Source organism: Antechinus flavipes, chromosome 3 (genome assembly GCF_016432865.1).
Source record: "Antechinus flavipes isolate AdamAnt ecotype Samford, QLD, Australia chromosome 3, AdamAnt_v2, whole genome shotgun sequence".
NCBI lineage: Eukaryota > Metazoa > Chordata > Mammalia > Dasyuromorphia > Dasyuridae > Antechinus > Antechinus flavipes.
The window spans coordinates 12,974,753-12,992,126 of record NC_067400.1 but is presented as its reverse complement, the minus strand read 5'-3'; the positions used below and the strand labels follow the sequence as shown (position 1 = coordinate 12,992,126).

Here is a 17,374-nt window from a genome sequence, read left to right as displayed (position 1 = left end):
AGCAAAAATTGTACAAATAAGGAAACCAATGCGCCATATTTAATGGATCTACTACATTGGTTAGCAAAAAAACTAACCAATGTGTGAGATTTGAACACAGGTCCTCTTTCTCCATCCACTTGAATATTTTGTTTTAATATTTTTCCTGGCTTCGACACTGCTGAACTTAGATTTAAGCTATTGTCCAGTCAGTGGCCAACTCCTGTTGAGAGGCAAAGCCCAGAGCTGAGGGCCTCCCTGAATTACTGCTCACTTCTCTATTCATCCATTGTTAGCTGAGTTCTTCCCCTTTCCCCCCTGCCCTGCTCCTGCCATTCTAAGGAGACCGTGTTTGAATGTTTTATTACAAATTCTTACCACCTAATTTAGAGTACAGGATGTTCCTCCTCCTCTTTTATTCTCTTTAGATAATGACCATATAAAAGTGGGGGAGAGAAAATGGGGGCAGGGTGACCAATGGGCATTTAATCTCTGACACATTTGATGAGATATTTGTGAGAAATTAAACACTCCTTCTTGAAGTCAGTCTAGTCTCACTGTAAACAATAAAATCACTGATAACCATTCGATATATTCCCCTGAAGTGGAACTTTATAGATGGGGAAACTGAGGCAGAGATTAAAGAACTTGTGAGAAGCTTCCCTCATATTAAGCCCCCAGGCCATTTCCACTCACTTATTGGGCAAGTGACAATGTCTCAGTCTGGCTCTTCTCCTTCCTCCTCCTCTTTCTTCTTCTCACATATGACCTTCATGGGTCCATAAATTTAGTGTCACCCACAAGTCCAATCCCCCCCATTTTACAGACAAGGATCTGGGACCCCCAGTTGCCCATCCAGGCTCACACAGCTAGTAGATGCCTGAGGCAGATTTCAAACCCTGCTCTTCTTGACTTCGAATCCAGCTCTTGGTCTACATGGAGCCATCTCCTCTGCCCATTTTACAGAGAAGCTGCAACTTGTCAGATTTCTCAGAGGCAGAGGAGGCACAGAAGCTTCACTGACAATCCAGGGTGTCTCCTACTGGCCACACTGCCCTCCTCCAGGCGACGACCCGGGGCTTTCTTTGCTTATTTATTCTAAAATACAAAGTTCAACAGCTATATTCTGAGTTCTCAGGAGGAAACTGAGTAACCCTGAAGCCAAACACCGTCCCATAAACCTGGTGCTGTGAGACCCCACTGCCCAGAGAATCCTGCTGAAAATCTGACACAGAAAGCACATTTGCACTTTGTAATGGATTTTTAATCAGAGTAACTCCCAGTTTCTACCTGCCAAAAATGAGAGACCTGCCACCATGGGGCCTGAAGCCCCAATCCTGCACAAGGAGAAAGCCAAATTAAGAATTGTTTCAATAGTGAGAGCATGGAGACGTTTTTAAAATGCAAAACTGTTCCTGGCACCGTGCGCCTGATTGCAATAAGGAAAAAGGCTTGTCTCAGTTCACTGGCCAAAAGCCAGGAAAATGAGGTACTCGCTTGAGGCGAGAACTGTTTGCAGAGCCTCTCCTTCCTGCTCCCCCTGCTCTCTTCATCTAGCACCCAACAGTCTCATGCTGGTCCCCAGGGGTCCAGTCTTCTAAGGTGGGAAAATCTCAGGCAGAAAGTTCCAGGAATCAAACCCAGGGATTCCAGGCTCTGATACTTACTCCCTGTATGATCCTGGGCAAGTCCCTTTATCTCTAAAGGTCTCAGTTTCCACATTTGTGAGGGACATGAACTGGATGTCCTCTAAGGGGCTTTTTATTCATTTGCTCTAGAAGTACCTGTTCTTATGGATACTTATCCTGGATTGTCCTGTTACCTCCAAGGTGTCGGCCTTCTCCCCCTGGAGGATTCCTCCACTCAGGGACCCTCCATAGTCCAACTCACTTGGTACAGTCCAACTCCAGTGCTTAAAATTCAATTCTATTCCACTTATTTATTTATCCTATGATTAATTAATTGTATTATATTTTACTTATTATTTATTATAATTAATCATATATTAATATAACTATAATATATTATTAATTAATAACAATCATTTATTAATGCAATTAAATTAATACTAAATGTTAATTGTTTTATCAATATATTTATAAAATTTTGTTAATTTTGCGTTAATTTTATTAATCTTTTTAATTTATTAAATTACTTATTTATTCATTTCTTTATTGAATGCCTATTTTGTGCAATTCATAGTGTCATCAAGCAAGTGCCCTCAATTTTTATGTGTGCGCTCCTCTTTAAAATGAGGCGCCGAATAGTGTGTATGTATCTTTTACTTCCTATTGTTTTATCTCTCTTAAGGAAATCTGTATCTTAATAAAATGCCTTCATCCTTTGCTATTCAAAAAGTTCTCAGATAACTGTTCTATTGAAACAAAACTCCTAATTTTTTTTATTTTTAAAAATCTGAAGCAGCTTTGGTTGCATGAAAGGATCAGCTAGACGAGCATACTGAAATGTTTTAAAAAACAGGATCACATAAATGAATTTCTTTTTAGTGGAAATAAATAAATGGGTGAATGAATAAATTAAAAAAATGAATGAATGAATAAATAAAATGAGTAAATAAGTAAATGAATGAATGAGTAAATAGATAAAATGAATAAATGAATAAATAAAATGAGGTGCTGGTTTAGATATTCCCAGTAATGTTTTCTAGCTCTGAATCAATGATCCTATAAACCAAGGAGACAAAGTTTAAAAGCATTCAGAAATATTCTTTGCCATAGCTAAGCCTTTCTGTTCCTGGCCATGAGCAGAGAATGCATCTGCCTTAGCTGTTACTCTTATCCTAACCCAAACAAACTCAGGCAGTCTTTCAGCTCTTACAAAAGTAACAAACAGACTTCTGAAAGCGTTCAGCCTGTTCTTGTCAAATAAATTCATGCATTATTTATTAAATACATAATCACACAATTTTGTAGGCATCCTTTTCCAGATGGGCAACAATTTCCAAACATGAACTGTCAAATCTCCTAGAACATTTTGCCGACCTGGCCCTTCTCGTATGTCTGGGCGAAGCAAGTCCTGGAACAAACTTTTATTAGGGCCACGCATATTGAACTAATATGGTCCTTCATGGGCATTCGGGGGATGTTCTTTCTCAGTCGTGCCTGGATTGAGCCCTCTCTCCTTTGGCCTGGACCTTTTAAAGAACCACACCAACGTGAATTACTATTACTGCCTTTTCAAAGGGAATAAAGAAATGGAAGGATATACTTAATACAGGGCCAGGAAAGGAGGTCATTTTCCTCGACAATTCTGCTCATGGAATTTCTCTGAGGGCTTAAGCTGAGGCAGCTGCTGTGATTGAGGGAGACAAGCCCCGGCTGCACCTGCGCCAACATGTCCCCTCGGTGACTTCCAAAGGGACATGTTCTCATTCAGCCACTTTGAGGTCTTTCCCACAGGTTTTTCCTGGGGTGAGAGGCTAATTACAACAGTATCTTAGTAAACAGATTCCTTTGCTTTACTTTGTTTTTTTTTTTTTCCTTATTTAAAAAAAAAAAAAACATAATAAGCCATACAGATGCTTTCTTTGGCAACTGGGCACAGTGCTATAATTCAATTTAATTCAGCCAATATTTATTAAAAGCCTACTTTGTGCAAGTTACAGTGGACTCGTTCCAAGAAAAGTCCTCTTTATGACAAAGATGTCATTTCAGAATTCTTTATTACTCAGTGTTGAGTAACATAAATTAGGGGAATTATAACAAAGGATTAAAATAATGTCAGGGTCTAATGAGAGCTGATGAGCCAGGAGAACATATTGAATCAAAAACAAATTTTGCAGTTTTTACTTAAGACCAAGTTACCTTCAACAATCGTCAGATATTAAGACTAGCTGAACAACTCCTGAGCAGAATTCTAACATTTTGTATTTTTATGTGCTTCCAAGTTTCTGAGAAAACACTTTTCCTCCCAAAACCATTTTTGTCATGGTTTCTGAAAAGGTTGACTTTCAAGATAGACCATAAGACGAAACCTTGCCCAGCTTAGGTGTACTGATATGGAAAATAAATGTACATAAGAAACCCAGGCTACAAATCACTGCCAATCCTCTCTTCTTCCTCCTCCAAATAACAGTAGATTAAGTACCAGTGATGGGAGATGGCGATGTTGGCTAATGGAAACAGTCTGCTTCACTTGGAATGGGTCAGAATTCTGGTCTGATGCTGGGAGTCACTCTGGTCACCTGTGAGTCACCTCGTTTCCGAGGATCACAGATGGGAACTCCATTTTACAGATGGGAAAGTAGACCCAGAATGACTGAGGCACGTTCCCATTGCCAAAAGCTGACAATGTCAGAGGCAGGATTTGAACCCAAGTTATCTGACCCCATGACTGTTTACATAGCATGTTAAAGGCTTAGTTGCACATTTGTGGATATTAATTAGATTAGTTTATAGTTAATAGTTATGTTATATAAGAGTATTTATATAGATATAGTTAATAGTGTTTATAGTTAATTAGATTATTTTATAGTTAATAATTATAGTCAATATAATATAGTTAATGTAATAATGGAAAAAAGTATATAATATATCATGTCAAAGTATTTATATAGTTGAGTGTTTTCAGTTAATTAGGTAAGTTTGAAATATTTTTTAGAGTGGAATTAGATGTATACAATATGTTATATAAAATTATCTATATATGTATATGCAGTTAATAGTGTTTATAGTTAATTAGACAAGTTTATGGTTGATAATATCATAGAGAATGGTATTACATGTATATAATGTTATATCACAAAAAGATATTTATATAGTTAGTAGTATTTTCAGTTAATTAGATAAGGTTAAAGTATCATAGAGCAGTATTAGATGTACATAATATGTTTATGTAAAATTATATATATAATTAATAGTGGTATTCTATGAATATAATATGCACTATATAATAGAAAGGTGTGTTTGGATTTGTGTTTTCTACAATCTCACATGTAGGCTCATTCTACACATATAAATTCTACACTCTTATCCACGCTCTCACAAAAAGCCAAAGAACTTAACAGAGAAAGCAAAAGCCAGGAGTATTGAAAGGCAAGCAGGAAAGTTGTGGAGAAGAAAGCTCCACAAGTTGGAGAGATTTTTAGAGCTTTGCTTGGATGGAAAAACCTATCCTTTATTTTCGCCAACACTTAAAAGTGTAGCATTCTTAGACACCTTCCTATTCTAGGTGTCCCTGGCTTTTTAACCACAGGATTTCCTGGTTTCCTTCCTTCTGCCTCCAACTCAGTAGCTAAAAACATCTTATTTGGGGGATCTTGAAGATGGCACCATCTTGTGAAAGGATCACAGAAAGCAATCACTGTTCATTTCTCTAGATGGTTGCAGTATTTCTCATTGTTTATAAATATGGAAACTTGTTTGTAAATCTTCCCCATCCTCCAGGACCTGACCAAGCTCTCCCCTCCCACAAACTCTACTCCACCTACCCCGACGTCCATCTCTGCCTTACAGGATTGCTTACACAATCAATCTCTGATCATTTTCTGTGATGGCTCTGGGAGAAGCAGCTGGGAGAGCTGATAATAGAATAATCTCTCTGGACTCAAAGGGTCTGCATTCAAATCTTGTTTTTACAGATGAAGAAACTAACTTGTCCATGGTAACCCAACTGCTAGTAAGTAAGTGGGGTTTGAACTCCTATTTTCCCAAATCCAACATCTCAAGGGCAGTGTCTCTAATTTATATTTACTTACTTAATTAATTAATACAGTCCCATAACTCTTAAAATATAGTCAGTATTTGATTGGGTCTCCACCCAGCGGCTGACTCCACCGACTATAGGCTTTATAGAAGGTTTCAGAGAGAAGACCCATCAATCAATTGGGCCACGTCAACTCAGACAAAAAGCTGAAACCAGCTGTGTACAGACCCTGTCTGTGGGTGACAGATTATAAGCCTCTTACAGCAGTCAAGAAATACCAGTGTCAGAATGCAGCACCCCAGAAGACATTCTCCGAATGCTCGGTGCAGTTGGAAGCGGTCGTTTCCACACCGACCCGCGGAAGGTTAGGAAATGGTTTGCCAGTTTTCTTCTTGCCACAGATTTATTTACACAACCAACCTAGTGGAATCCAGGCTGGAATGTGAAAAGCATTAGAAGCAAATTAAATAATTAGAGCCTTGAAACATTCCAATATTTCTGCTTCCATATGTCAGGGACTTGCTTACCCACAACTCCAGAATGAACTCCAGAAGAACATTAAGTTTTAGCAAAATGGAGCATCCCATTTTTGTTCGATTCACAAGCAAAGCAACAAGCTGATCAATAGCTAAGTTTAATAAATGTGAGAAACTTACTCCCTCTTTTCCATTCTAAGTCTCTTGGGTAAATTTCCATAATTTATATATAATGAATATTTGCATATATTGAATATATAATGAATATATAATGAACCAGTGCAAGGCTTTCCTTCCTTTGATCAGCAAATTACCCTATCCCTTTGAGCCCCATTTTTTCCTATCTCATCTCTGCCATTTACTATACATGTGAACTTGGAAAACCAAGTAAATCTCCTTGGACCTCAGTTTCCTTATTTGTAAAAGGAAGGAGTTAGATGAGGTCGCCATCAAGTCCCCTTCTAGTTTGTAAAATAAGAGGGCTGAAAGAGATAATGGATCCCCATTCTAAGTCTCTTGGGTAAATTTTCCATAATTTCAAATAATGAACTAGTAGTACAAGGCTTTCCTTCCTTTGATCATTTTACCTTAAAATGTTTATAAGCTATGAACTGAAACATTTCTATTACAATTTGATAGATGTGTAAACGGATATAGACAAGATGCATTTCTCCTTTCAAGGCAAAACCTTCTGACTTTGAAGATAACAATGACTGATTAATCCACAAGTTCTTCAATTAATTGGGAAAATATGGTACATAAGTAATGGAATAAATTAAATGGAAGGAATCTACACAGCCAGCTTTTCATCACCTTTAAGTAATCACGCTGGATTGAGATCAATAAAAAAAATCTTGTCAACATGCCTTCACAAACTCTGCAGGTAAGCCGCTCGAATACGGTGACTTCCAGCACTTTGGCAAAAATTCAAAGTGATGTCGTAATGATAAAGGGGGAGAAAGAGAGGGGTATCTATGACAATCTGGCTACTGAATTCTCCCTCGCAAAGGTATTTTTGAGATAGTAAAGAGATAAGCTAGTCCCCAACTGAAGACAGTGTTATTCCAAGGCATGTAGACTCCTACTCTCGTGGTCTGAAAACTCTTATCTTAGACGAAGCCCAAACTGTTAAAGTGTAGGAATCACATCTAAGTCTGCAGAGAAGGCTCTTAAAAACCAGTAGCTTGGCTCTATAGATGGGTGTGTCATGCTTGAAAAAAACAGATGTATTACTAAAATATATATTTATATGAGATAACATCATTTCACATACCTAGAACCCTAAAAATAATTAATTTTTTAAAAGACAATTTTTATGATTGCACATGTACTGATAAAAATCTATCTTTATAAGTTTGGATTCAGCAAGTTAGACTCTTCTAGACCACCTAGATTCTGAAAATCACAGTTCCTGGGATGAAGAAGTTTTTCTGTCATCTTGTTATAATACACTTGATTTTTCGTCTTGTGGTCTTTCCTCTATTTGAAATGAGGTAGCAAAGCCCAAGATTATTTCCTGGGCATGTGGGTGATAGAAGCAATGCTTCCAAAACCTGTGATTTTCACAAGTATGGTGATTATGTTACTAAGCCACTTATTAATTGGCAAATGGGCCAGAATAAATGATGTTTAAAGTAAAAATAATTACAATGATCAAATCGCTATTTATAAATGATTTATAGCTCAAATAATCCAACATGCCAATTTTCTTTCTTTAAACAGTAAAAACTGATAGACATGTTAGCAAATTACCCTCTCCTTTTGAGCCCCATCTTTTTTTTATCTCATCTCTGCCATTTACTACCTGTATGAACTTGGGAAACCAAGTGATCTCTTTGGGCCTCAGTTTCCTTATTTGTAAAAGGAAGGAGTTAGACGAGATGGCCATCAAGTCCCCTTCTAGTTTGTAAAATGAGAGGGCTGGCTGAGATAATGGATCATCTCTGAACTATCTTCCAGGTACAATAGTCTATGATGCAAGGACTCTATGGTGACAGCTCATCTGTAAGTTCTTGGTTCCTGGAGTTGAGTCAAATCTCTAGAATTTGGCACTAGCACTTAATACTAATAATGATTTTTACCTTGGTATATTCTTGCTTGAAGAAAGAGTGGGCAACTGTATTCCAAGGGCAGAAGCTTTTAACAGCATAAGGAATTGGACTGGTTTGCTAAATCTTAAAGTACAGGAATTAATTATAAGGGAGCCAATCTAAGCTCTGTTGTAATTAACTCCAGGCATTTAAGAGAATGGATTCTAACCAAAGTTAACCAGACTATAGGAGATGTACTATATAAAATTCACATAATCATTCATACAAAATAGATATGATAATGAACCTAAACCACACTGACCTGCAGAAACTCTGAACATAGCCAAACCAGAGAATCAAATTAAGCCTTGCTATTGTCATCTCCCCGCCCTCCACTCTCCTTCCCTCCCCCCCCCCCATATAGTTTCTCCACCCGGTGGCACACACAATAAAGGAGGAAATCCCAGAAGTCACTTTTTCCTAAAAGTTTATACTTTCTCTGCTTCCCATTAGTAACTGGACAATGTCAAACTGCTAGTAACTTCATAGGTATCTCAATAGAATACATTTATGTTAAAAATTAAAAGAATAAGTCAAGAGTATCTAAAAGTAAAAGTTAAACATAATGCATAATGAAAAAACACTGAAAACTTTCTTGATGAGATGAGAGTTAATGCAAAGGTGTCTACTGACTTCAGTTATAATCTACAGACTTTCAACTAAAAATGATAACAGAGAAAGGGCAGCAACTTGCTTTTGCTCTCCCAAAGACCCCTCTGAACACCTGTAAATAATTCCATTAAATCATTCTTGGAGCAGCAGAACCCACAAAAGGATGGGGCAAAATAATTTGCCAAAGACAACTTAGAAGATTAGCAGGAGAAGATGGCAGAGAGCAGACTCCACTTTCTATGACCTCCTCTGACCTTCTCAAACACCAACAGCAGATTAAGCCTCTGAACTGGTTCTGGAGTCAAAGAATCCACAAATATCTGGAGTATAACACATTCCCAGAAGAAGATACCTTGGAAGAACTTCAGAACAGGCCTGTTTCAAATGGTTAGGGGGACATTCTTCTGAGCCCAGACCACAGCACAGAGAGACTGAGGCAAGAAACTGGGGTGGGGAGCCGGAGTGTTGCAGCCTCCACATACCTGGGAATCTTCTGTGAGTCTCTTAGGCTACTCAGTCCTAGTTGCATCAGGTAGTTTGGCAGATTTGCTACAAAAGGCAAATTGTAATATACCAAAACCCAGGAAGTCATTCAGCAGAACTGCCCCAGGGCAAATTAAAGCAGCTGTTATTACTTTGCATTGAGCAGATCTCAAGCCTTAAAAAAATGATGAAAAAACAAAAAGAACTCTCACCATAGACAGCTTTTTTAGAAAGAGAAGAAGAGACCTCAAATCCTGAGGTTCCTTTAAAGGCAAAGGAAATTAAATAATCTAATCCTAAAAAATGAATAGGTGAAACAACAAATCACAGACACAATCAACAACTTCATCCCAAGAGAATGACAATAATAAGACAGTATACCAAAATTTGTGGGATGCAGCCAAAGTGGTTATAAAGGGAAATTTTATCTCTCTAGGTGCTTACTTGCACAAAATAGAAATAGACAAGATAAATAAATTGGACTTACAACTAAAAAAGCTAGAAAAAGAACAAACTGAAAACTCTCGATTAAATACCAAATTTGAAATTCTGAAAATAAAAGGGAAGATTAATAAAATTGAAAATAGGAAAACTATTAAATTAATAAATAAAACTAAGAGTTGTTTCTATGAAAAAAAAGATAAACCTTTAGTTAATTTGATTAGAAAAAGGAAAGAAGAAAATCAAATCATTATGCATTTTAACATATTTAACATGTATTGGACAACCTACCAGCTAGGGGAGGGAGTGAGGAGGAGGGGAAAATTTAGAACAAAAGGTTTTGCAAGGGTCAGTGTTGAAAAAAATTACCCATGCATATGTTTTGTAAATAAAAAAAACTTTAGTAAAAAAAAGAAAGAAAAAGAAAAGGAAAAAAAAATTGTTAGTCTCAGAAACAAAAAGGGAGAACTTTCCACTAATGAAGAGGAAATTAGAGCAATAATTAGCAGTTATTTTGCCCAACTATATGCCAATAAATTTGATAATTTAAATGAAATGGAGGAATATCTACAAAAATATAGATTGCCCAGGTTAACAGAAGAGGAAATAAATTATTTAAATAGTCCCATTTTAGAAAAAAGAAATAGAATTAATCAACTCCCTAAGAAAAAAAATCTCCAGGGCCAGATGGAGTTACATGTGAATAATACCAAACATTCAAAGAACAATTAATTTCAATACTATGTAAACTATTTTTAAAAAAGGGAAAGAAGGAGTCCTACTAAATTCCTTTTATGACATAGATATGATGCTGATAGCTAAACCAGGCAAGGTGAAAACAGAGAAAGAAAATTATAGACCAATTTCCCTAATGAATATTGATGTAAAAATCTTAAATAAAATATTAACAACAAGATGACAGAAAATCATCCCCAGGATAATAACCTATGACCAAGTGTAGGATTTATATCAGGAATACAGGGCTGGTTTTATATTAGGAAAACTATTAGTATAATCAACTATATCTATAACCAAACTAACAGAAATTATCTCAATATGATTATTTCAATAGACACAGAAAAGCATCTGATAAAATCCAACACCCATTCCTATTAAAAACAGTAGACAGTATGGGGATAAATGGACTTTTCCTTAAAATGATCAATAGCATCTATTTAAAACCACCAACAAACAGCATATGTAATGGGGACCAACCAGAATCATTCCCAATAAGATCAGGAATGAAACAAGGAAGCCCACTATAACCATTACTATTCAATATTATATTAAAAATATTAGCTTTGGCAATAAGAAAAGAAAAAGAGATTAAAGGAATTGGAGTAGGTCACGAAGAAACCAAATTATTACTCTTTGCAGATGATATGATTCTATATCTAGTTATCCATGCATGTGTTTTGAAAATAAAAAAGCTTTTTAAAAAAAATTAAAAAGAATGAATGATGAAAACTATGTTTGTATGTATTTGAAGGAATAAAATAATATTTAAAAAATTAAAAAGAAAAAAAATTTTTAAAAAAATAATAAAATTAATAAAATTTTTTAAAATTTAAAAAGAAAAAAATTAGCAGGAAAAGTTTGTCACACACAGCAGACCCAGCCCCAATAAATCAGAAGCTGACTTTGAGAACCATTGAATGAGCAGTGGTAACATTGATTAGAAGGAGATTACAGGGCTCTTTTAGCTAGCACTGAGATGGGACTCTGTTGTTTTGCCAAAAGTGGATCTGAGTCAGTTCTTAGTAATCCCAAGGGAAGGAGGAGCACTAGCACACCAGAGCTTGGGATTACAGTGCATTGGGGACCCTTGTCACAGTTCTAGGGAAGAAAAGAGTGTTTGTGGTCATTCAGACCAGAGCATAGGCTAGGAAAATAGTAAACACACCTGTCATATCGCCATGTAAGAACTGACAACTTACAGATTCATAGAGGTAATTTTGAAAACAACTGCACAAACACCCTGAAGCTTGGGACAGTGAACCCTCCACCTTGGAAGCCCATCCATACTTTAACAAAAAGTTAAAAGTCAAGAAATATTCTGGGAAAATGAAGTAACATTAGGAAAAAAAATAATCACAGAAAGTTACTATGATAACAAGGAAGCTTAAAATACACATTCATTAAAAAAAACAAAAAATCAAAGCTCCTGTATCTAAAGCCTCCAAGAAAAATATGAATTGGCATGAGGACATGGGAAAGCTCACAACTTTTGAAAATCAAGTAAAAGAGGAAAAGGAAAGGTTGGGAAGAGAAATGAAAATGATGCAAGAAAATCACGAAAAAAAAGTCAAAAGTTTGGTAAATAATTTAAAAAATAGAATAGGCCAAATGGTAAAAAGAGGTACAAAAAGCCAATGAAGAGAACAATGTCTTAAAAAGCAGAATTCGCCAAATGGAAAGATAGGCACAAAAATTTACTGAAGAAAAAAAAAATTCCTTAAAAAATAGAATTGGCCAAACAAAAAGTTTATTGAAGGAAAAAAAAAATCCTTAAAAATTAGAATTCAGCAAATGGAAATGAATGACTTTGAGAAATCAAGAAACAATAAAATAAAACAAAAATTATGAAGTTATAAAATGTTGTGAGATATCTGTCATTACAAAAACAATTGACCTGGAAATTAAATCCAGGAGATATAATTTAAAAATTAGTGGACTATCCGAAGCTATATCAAAAATAAAAGCCTAGTCATCATCATTCAAGAAATTATCAAGGAAAACTGCAATGATTTTCTAAAACCAGAGGGTAAAATATAAATTGAAAGAATCTACCAATCAACTCCTGGAAAAAAAAAAAAAAAAAAAAAGGTCCTAAATGAAAACTCCTAGAAATATTACAGGCAAATTTCAGAGCTCCAAGGCAAGAAAACATTGCAAGCATCCAGAAAGAAACTATTCAAGTATAGTGGAGCCACAGTCAGGATTGAGTAGCTTCTACATTAAAGGGTCAGATGGTGCTTGGAATATGCTATTCCAGTGAGCAAAGGAGCTAGGATTATAGCCAAAAATCACCTACCCAGTGAAACCAAGTATAATTGTTCAGGGGTGGGGAGTAGGGGAGGACACTTTTTTTTACTTTACTTTTCTTGAGGGCTTTTTTTTTTTTTTTTTTTTTTTGGAGTACAGGGATCTATCTTTTCTTTCACTACATGACAAATATGGAAAGGTATTGTATGACTACACATGCATAACCTATATCAAATTGCTTTCCTTCTCAAAGAGGTTGGGGTAGGGAAGGAAGAAGCAAGAAAAATGAAATTCAAAGTTTTTAAAATAAATGTTAAAAAATTATTTTTGCATGTGACTAGTCCCCAAAATGATAGCTATAGCAATAAAACAAGAACAAAATCAAGAGAATAAGTACATAAAAAGAGTAGGCAAAAATATTTCAGTTTGAAGATCATATGATAGTTTAAACATCCTGAAGGGAACAACAAAAGAACTGATCTAGACAATAACTTCAGTAGATGGCAATGAAAAATAAATCCAGGGAAATCATCGATTTTTGATTATATTGTTAAAAATTGACAGATGAGACAGGAAGAGAAATTCTAGTTAAGAACATAATAAAATACATTAAATATCTGAAAATCAATTACTTTTAAAAATGGGAGACCTGTTCAATGGCCATGATTGGGCTATGCCAATATTTTAAAAATGAGATTGCTATCTACATTATAGGTTTAATCTCATGCTCAGTTATCACAGTGATTGTTTATAGAATTTGACAGAACAATAATGATTTCATTTGAGGCAAAGTTTAAAAATATAAAAGACTATATATAATGAAAAGAAATCAGTTAGAACAGGATTTGTGCTATCAGATCTCAAAAGATGTAAGAAAATAGTAATCATCAAAACTTTCTGCTAGTAGATAGAAATGGATCATTGGAACAATGTAAAAACAAAAAACAAACAAACAACAATGGAACACAGGAGTATGCTATCCAATAAACCCAACACACAAATTAACAGGAAGTTATCATATTCCACAAGATTTACTGGGAAACCTTGAAAGCCACTGGTTGGAAAAAAAATGTTTTCTCACTACCTGTCATGAAGTACAATAAATTCCAACTGATAAATTAATAAAAATATGAATAAAATGGAATTTATGTCTGTATCTTTCAGAATTATAGATATTGGAAAAATTTGTAACCAAAGAAAGCTAAAAGGGAACATAACAAACAAAATAGATTATCTTGATGATATAAAATGTAAAACCTTTTACACAATCTGAAATTAAATACAGAACAAAAGATACAGATTAGAAAAATAACTTTGCATTAAAAATCTGGTACAAGCATGACATCCAAAATGTTGTAAGTTCATCCAAAAGTATAAAGTAATTTCTTAATAAGCAATTGGTAAAGACTTAGAAAAGAATCAGTGACCAAACATTTTGCTATGTGCTAGAGACACAAACAAAAAAATGAACCAGTCTTTGACCTCAATAAGTTTATATTCTATTGATGGAGATGCTATTTCTGCATGAAGGAATTCAGAAATGAAAGAAAAAGTAGTATTAAGCACTCTGTATATGCTTATACCAACTTCTCTCCATTTTTGGATGTGATTAGGAGTAACTAGGTGGTGCAATGTAGGATTTAGAGTTGGAAGGTTCACTTTCTCTGTCCAAATCTAGCCTTAGGTACTTACTAGCTGTGTAATAGTTGGCAAGTCATTTAAACCTGTCTGTCTCAGTTTTCTCATCTGTAAAATGAGCTAGAGAAGGAAATGGCAAACCACTTCAGTACTGCTGCCAAGAAAATCCCAAATGGGGTCACAGAGTCAGACCAAAATAACTGACCAAAATATGTTATACATTGTGTTAAGCAGAAGGGATACAAATACAAAATGAGAAATGATCCCTAATATGGGTTGCCAAAGAAAAGAGTTTAAAAGGTGAAGAAGATCATGGGGATATTATTGCGCTTTAGGACAGAAAATTAGTTGATACAGCCTTTCTAGAAGCAATGATACTATTGACAAATAATGGGCATAGAGCTAAGGGTGGAAGCAAGTGTATGATGCCCACACTGGCAGGCAGATGACAAGGTAATTAGGATAGCAAGAGAATGAGGCTTGAAAGTGAAACATCTCTGAATATCGAGAGACGCTCCATAGATATTGCTAAGTAGGCTAGTTTACATTTGTTCAGTTATCAATTAATTGGCCAGGGTCCTCAGGCAGGAACTCTGAAGATGAATGGCTTGACTTCTCCGGGGATTGGGGACATGAATCTTGGAGAGATCCTGGAAGTCCACATCTAGTGTTGAGGGTGCTAGTCGAGGTATGGGAAAACTGGGCAGCACGAGTGTGGATGGATGGATGGATGGATAGATGGATAAAGATACAAATACAGAATGAATACAAGGGAATCTGTAAAGAGTGGGGAAAGATATTAGCATCTCGGGATTGGGATTAGGAAAGGATTTAAATTGAAAGGTATATATGAGCTGAGTTTTAAAAGAAACTAGAATTCGAAGTGTTCATGAAAAGGGGAAAATGCCCTCTGAGCATGGACACATAGATATGGAGTCAGAAGATGAAATGAAACCATATTCAGTGCTATACCTGCTTATTTCTAGATTGAATTAAATATCTGAATTTATATCATCTAAAATCTCCTATCAAAGGGCATTATGCTTCTACAAATTCTAGGCAATCAAAGGAGAAAGAGAAAGAAGAAAAAGTAGGAATTTTATTAGATTTTTGGGCTACATCAATGGAAGAGAATGTGCTTTCCCTGAAATCTTACACAGAAAGATCTGATTACAGATCTTTAATCAAATTCTAACTTTTATACTATGGAAATTTCCTGTGGAAAATAAATCCTGTAAAGTAAGTGGAATCATTCATCTAATTACTGACTTGGAGGAAACCTGTAAAGGAAGCCCTCCCTTACTGAGGGGAGGGAAGAGTAGGAGGAGAAGGCCCCACTCTTTGCTCATCTATGTTCTTGGCAATTTGAAAGGTTAAAAGGAAACTAAAGAGCGCTTCTAACGGATTCATGGGTTGGAGCAAAGGAGCTCACTTCCTTGAGGAAGGAAAAGTCAATGAATGAGCCCCGTGGCAGAGAGACAAACACCTGCCCATGGGCAAGGACAAGAGTTCATACATATCAAGAGGAAATCTTGCTGAATCAAACTGTAGCTTATTTGGGAAGGGGTCAAAGATGGCATCCAGACCAGCTTCAGTTCTGTTAACAAAAACATAAAAGTTGAGAAAATCTTATGTCAACTTCTCTTGGCCCTTCTAGTTCCCCACCAGTGATACACTGATATGAAACTATGACCAGAATGAGGGAAATGGCAGCACCATGCACTGGGAGCCTCCTGCCTCCATCTGTTCTTCATAACAAGAGCATTTGACTTCAGACACAATCCAGATCTGGTGTTAAGTGATGTGCCCAACAGAACAAGGGAACTCTGAAGAAACAAACATTTGTCAGGCAAGAAGACATGCCTTCACTTCTTTACTTTGTAAGGCTAGGGAAAGAAAGAAGGTAAAATTGCAGTATTTGGAACTATTTGTTCCAGGATTATCAGTTGAAAGAGGGCTGGGGCTGGAGTCAGTGAGAGATGAATTCAAGTCGAACCTCAGACATTTACTAGCTGGGCGATTCTCAGCAAGTCATTTAATCTGTTTTAGTTTCCTCATTTTGCCCCATGGGGAATATAACATATTTACCTCTTAAGGTTATCACGGATATATATCCATACATAAAAGTGGTTCACAAACCTTAAAGGTCCACTTAAATGCAGACTATCATCATCATCATCTTATCAAACATTTATTATAGGCACTAGGGGAACAGACAGAAGTGAAAATAATAATAATAAAAGTTAAGATTTAAATGGTGCTTTAAAGTTTGCAAAATCTTTTTATATATTATCTCATTTTATCCTTACAACAACTTTGTCAAGTAGGTGCTATTTTACTGTCTGTTTTACAGATCAAGGGGAACTGAAGCAAAGATTACATGACTTTTTGAGGATCATATGCTAAGGTGTCTGAGGCAGGACTTGTCCTCAGGGAGCTTCTGTTACATTGGGAGAAATTGCAAGTATTTGTAAGTACATACTCCTTAAAGACAAAGAAAGATTGTGGAGGGGAGGGTACTGTAGCTGGAGAAGGGGTGATTAGAAAAGAGTGGGATTTAATTATTGTTCTGTAAGAAATGACCTGCAGGATGAATACAGAGAGGACTGGTGAGACTTACATGAACTGATGCTAAGTGAAATGAGCAGAACCAGGAGATCATTATATACCTCAACAATGATACTGTTTGAGGATGTATTCTGATGGAAGTAGATCTCTTCGACAAAGAGATCTAACTCAGTTTCAATTGATCAAGGATGGACAGAAGCAGCTACACCCAAAGAAAGAACACTGGGAAATGAATATAAACTTCTTGCATTTTTGTTTTTCTTCCCAGGTTATTTATACCTTCTGAATCTAATTCTTCCTGTGCAACAAGAGAACTGTTAGGTTACAGTATATCCTAGATACAATATATGTGTGCAGAACCGATTTAACATGTAAAGGACTGCTTGCCATCCTGGGGAAAGGGGTGGAGGGAGGGAGGGGAAAAATCGGAACAGAAGT

At 36.0% G+C, this 17,374-nt stretch overlaps 1 protein-coding gene across 1 annotated transcript in view; it reads right to left on the bottom strand.

Annotated features, from left to right (window-relative positions):
- The window catches only part of ARHGEF26 (Rho guanine nucleotide exchange factor 26), a 134,197-nt gene that overhangs the window by 64,766 nt on the left and 52,057 nt on the right, over window positions 1–17,374 (bottom strand). The window lies entirely within an intron of this gene.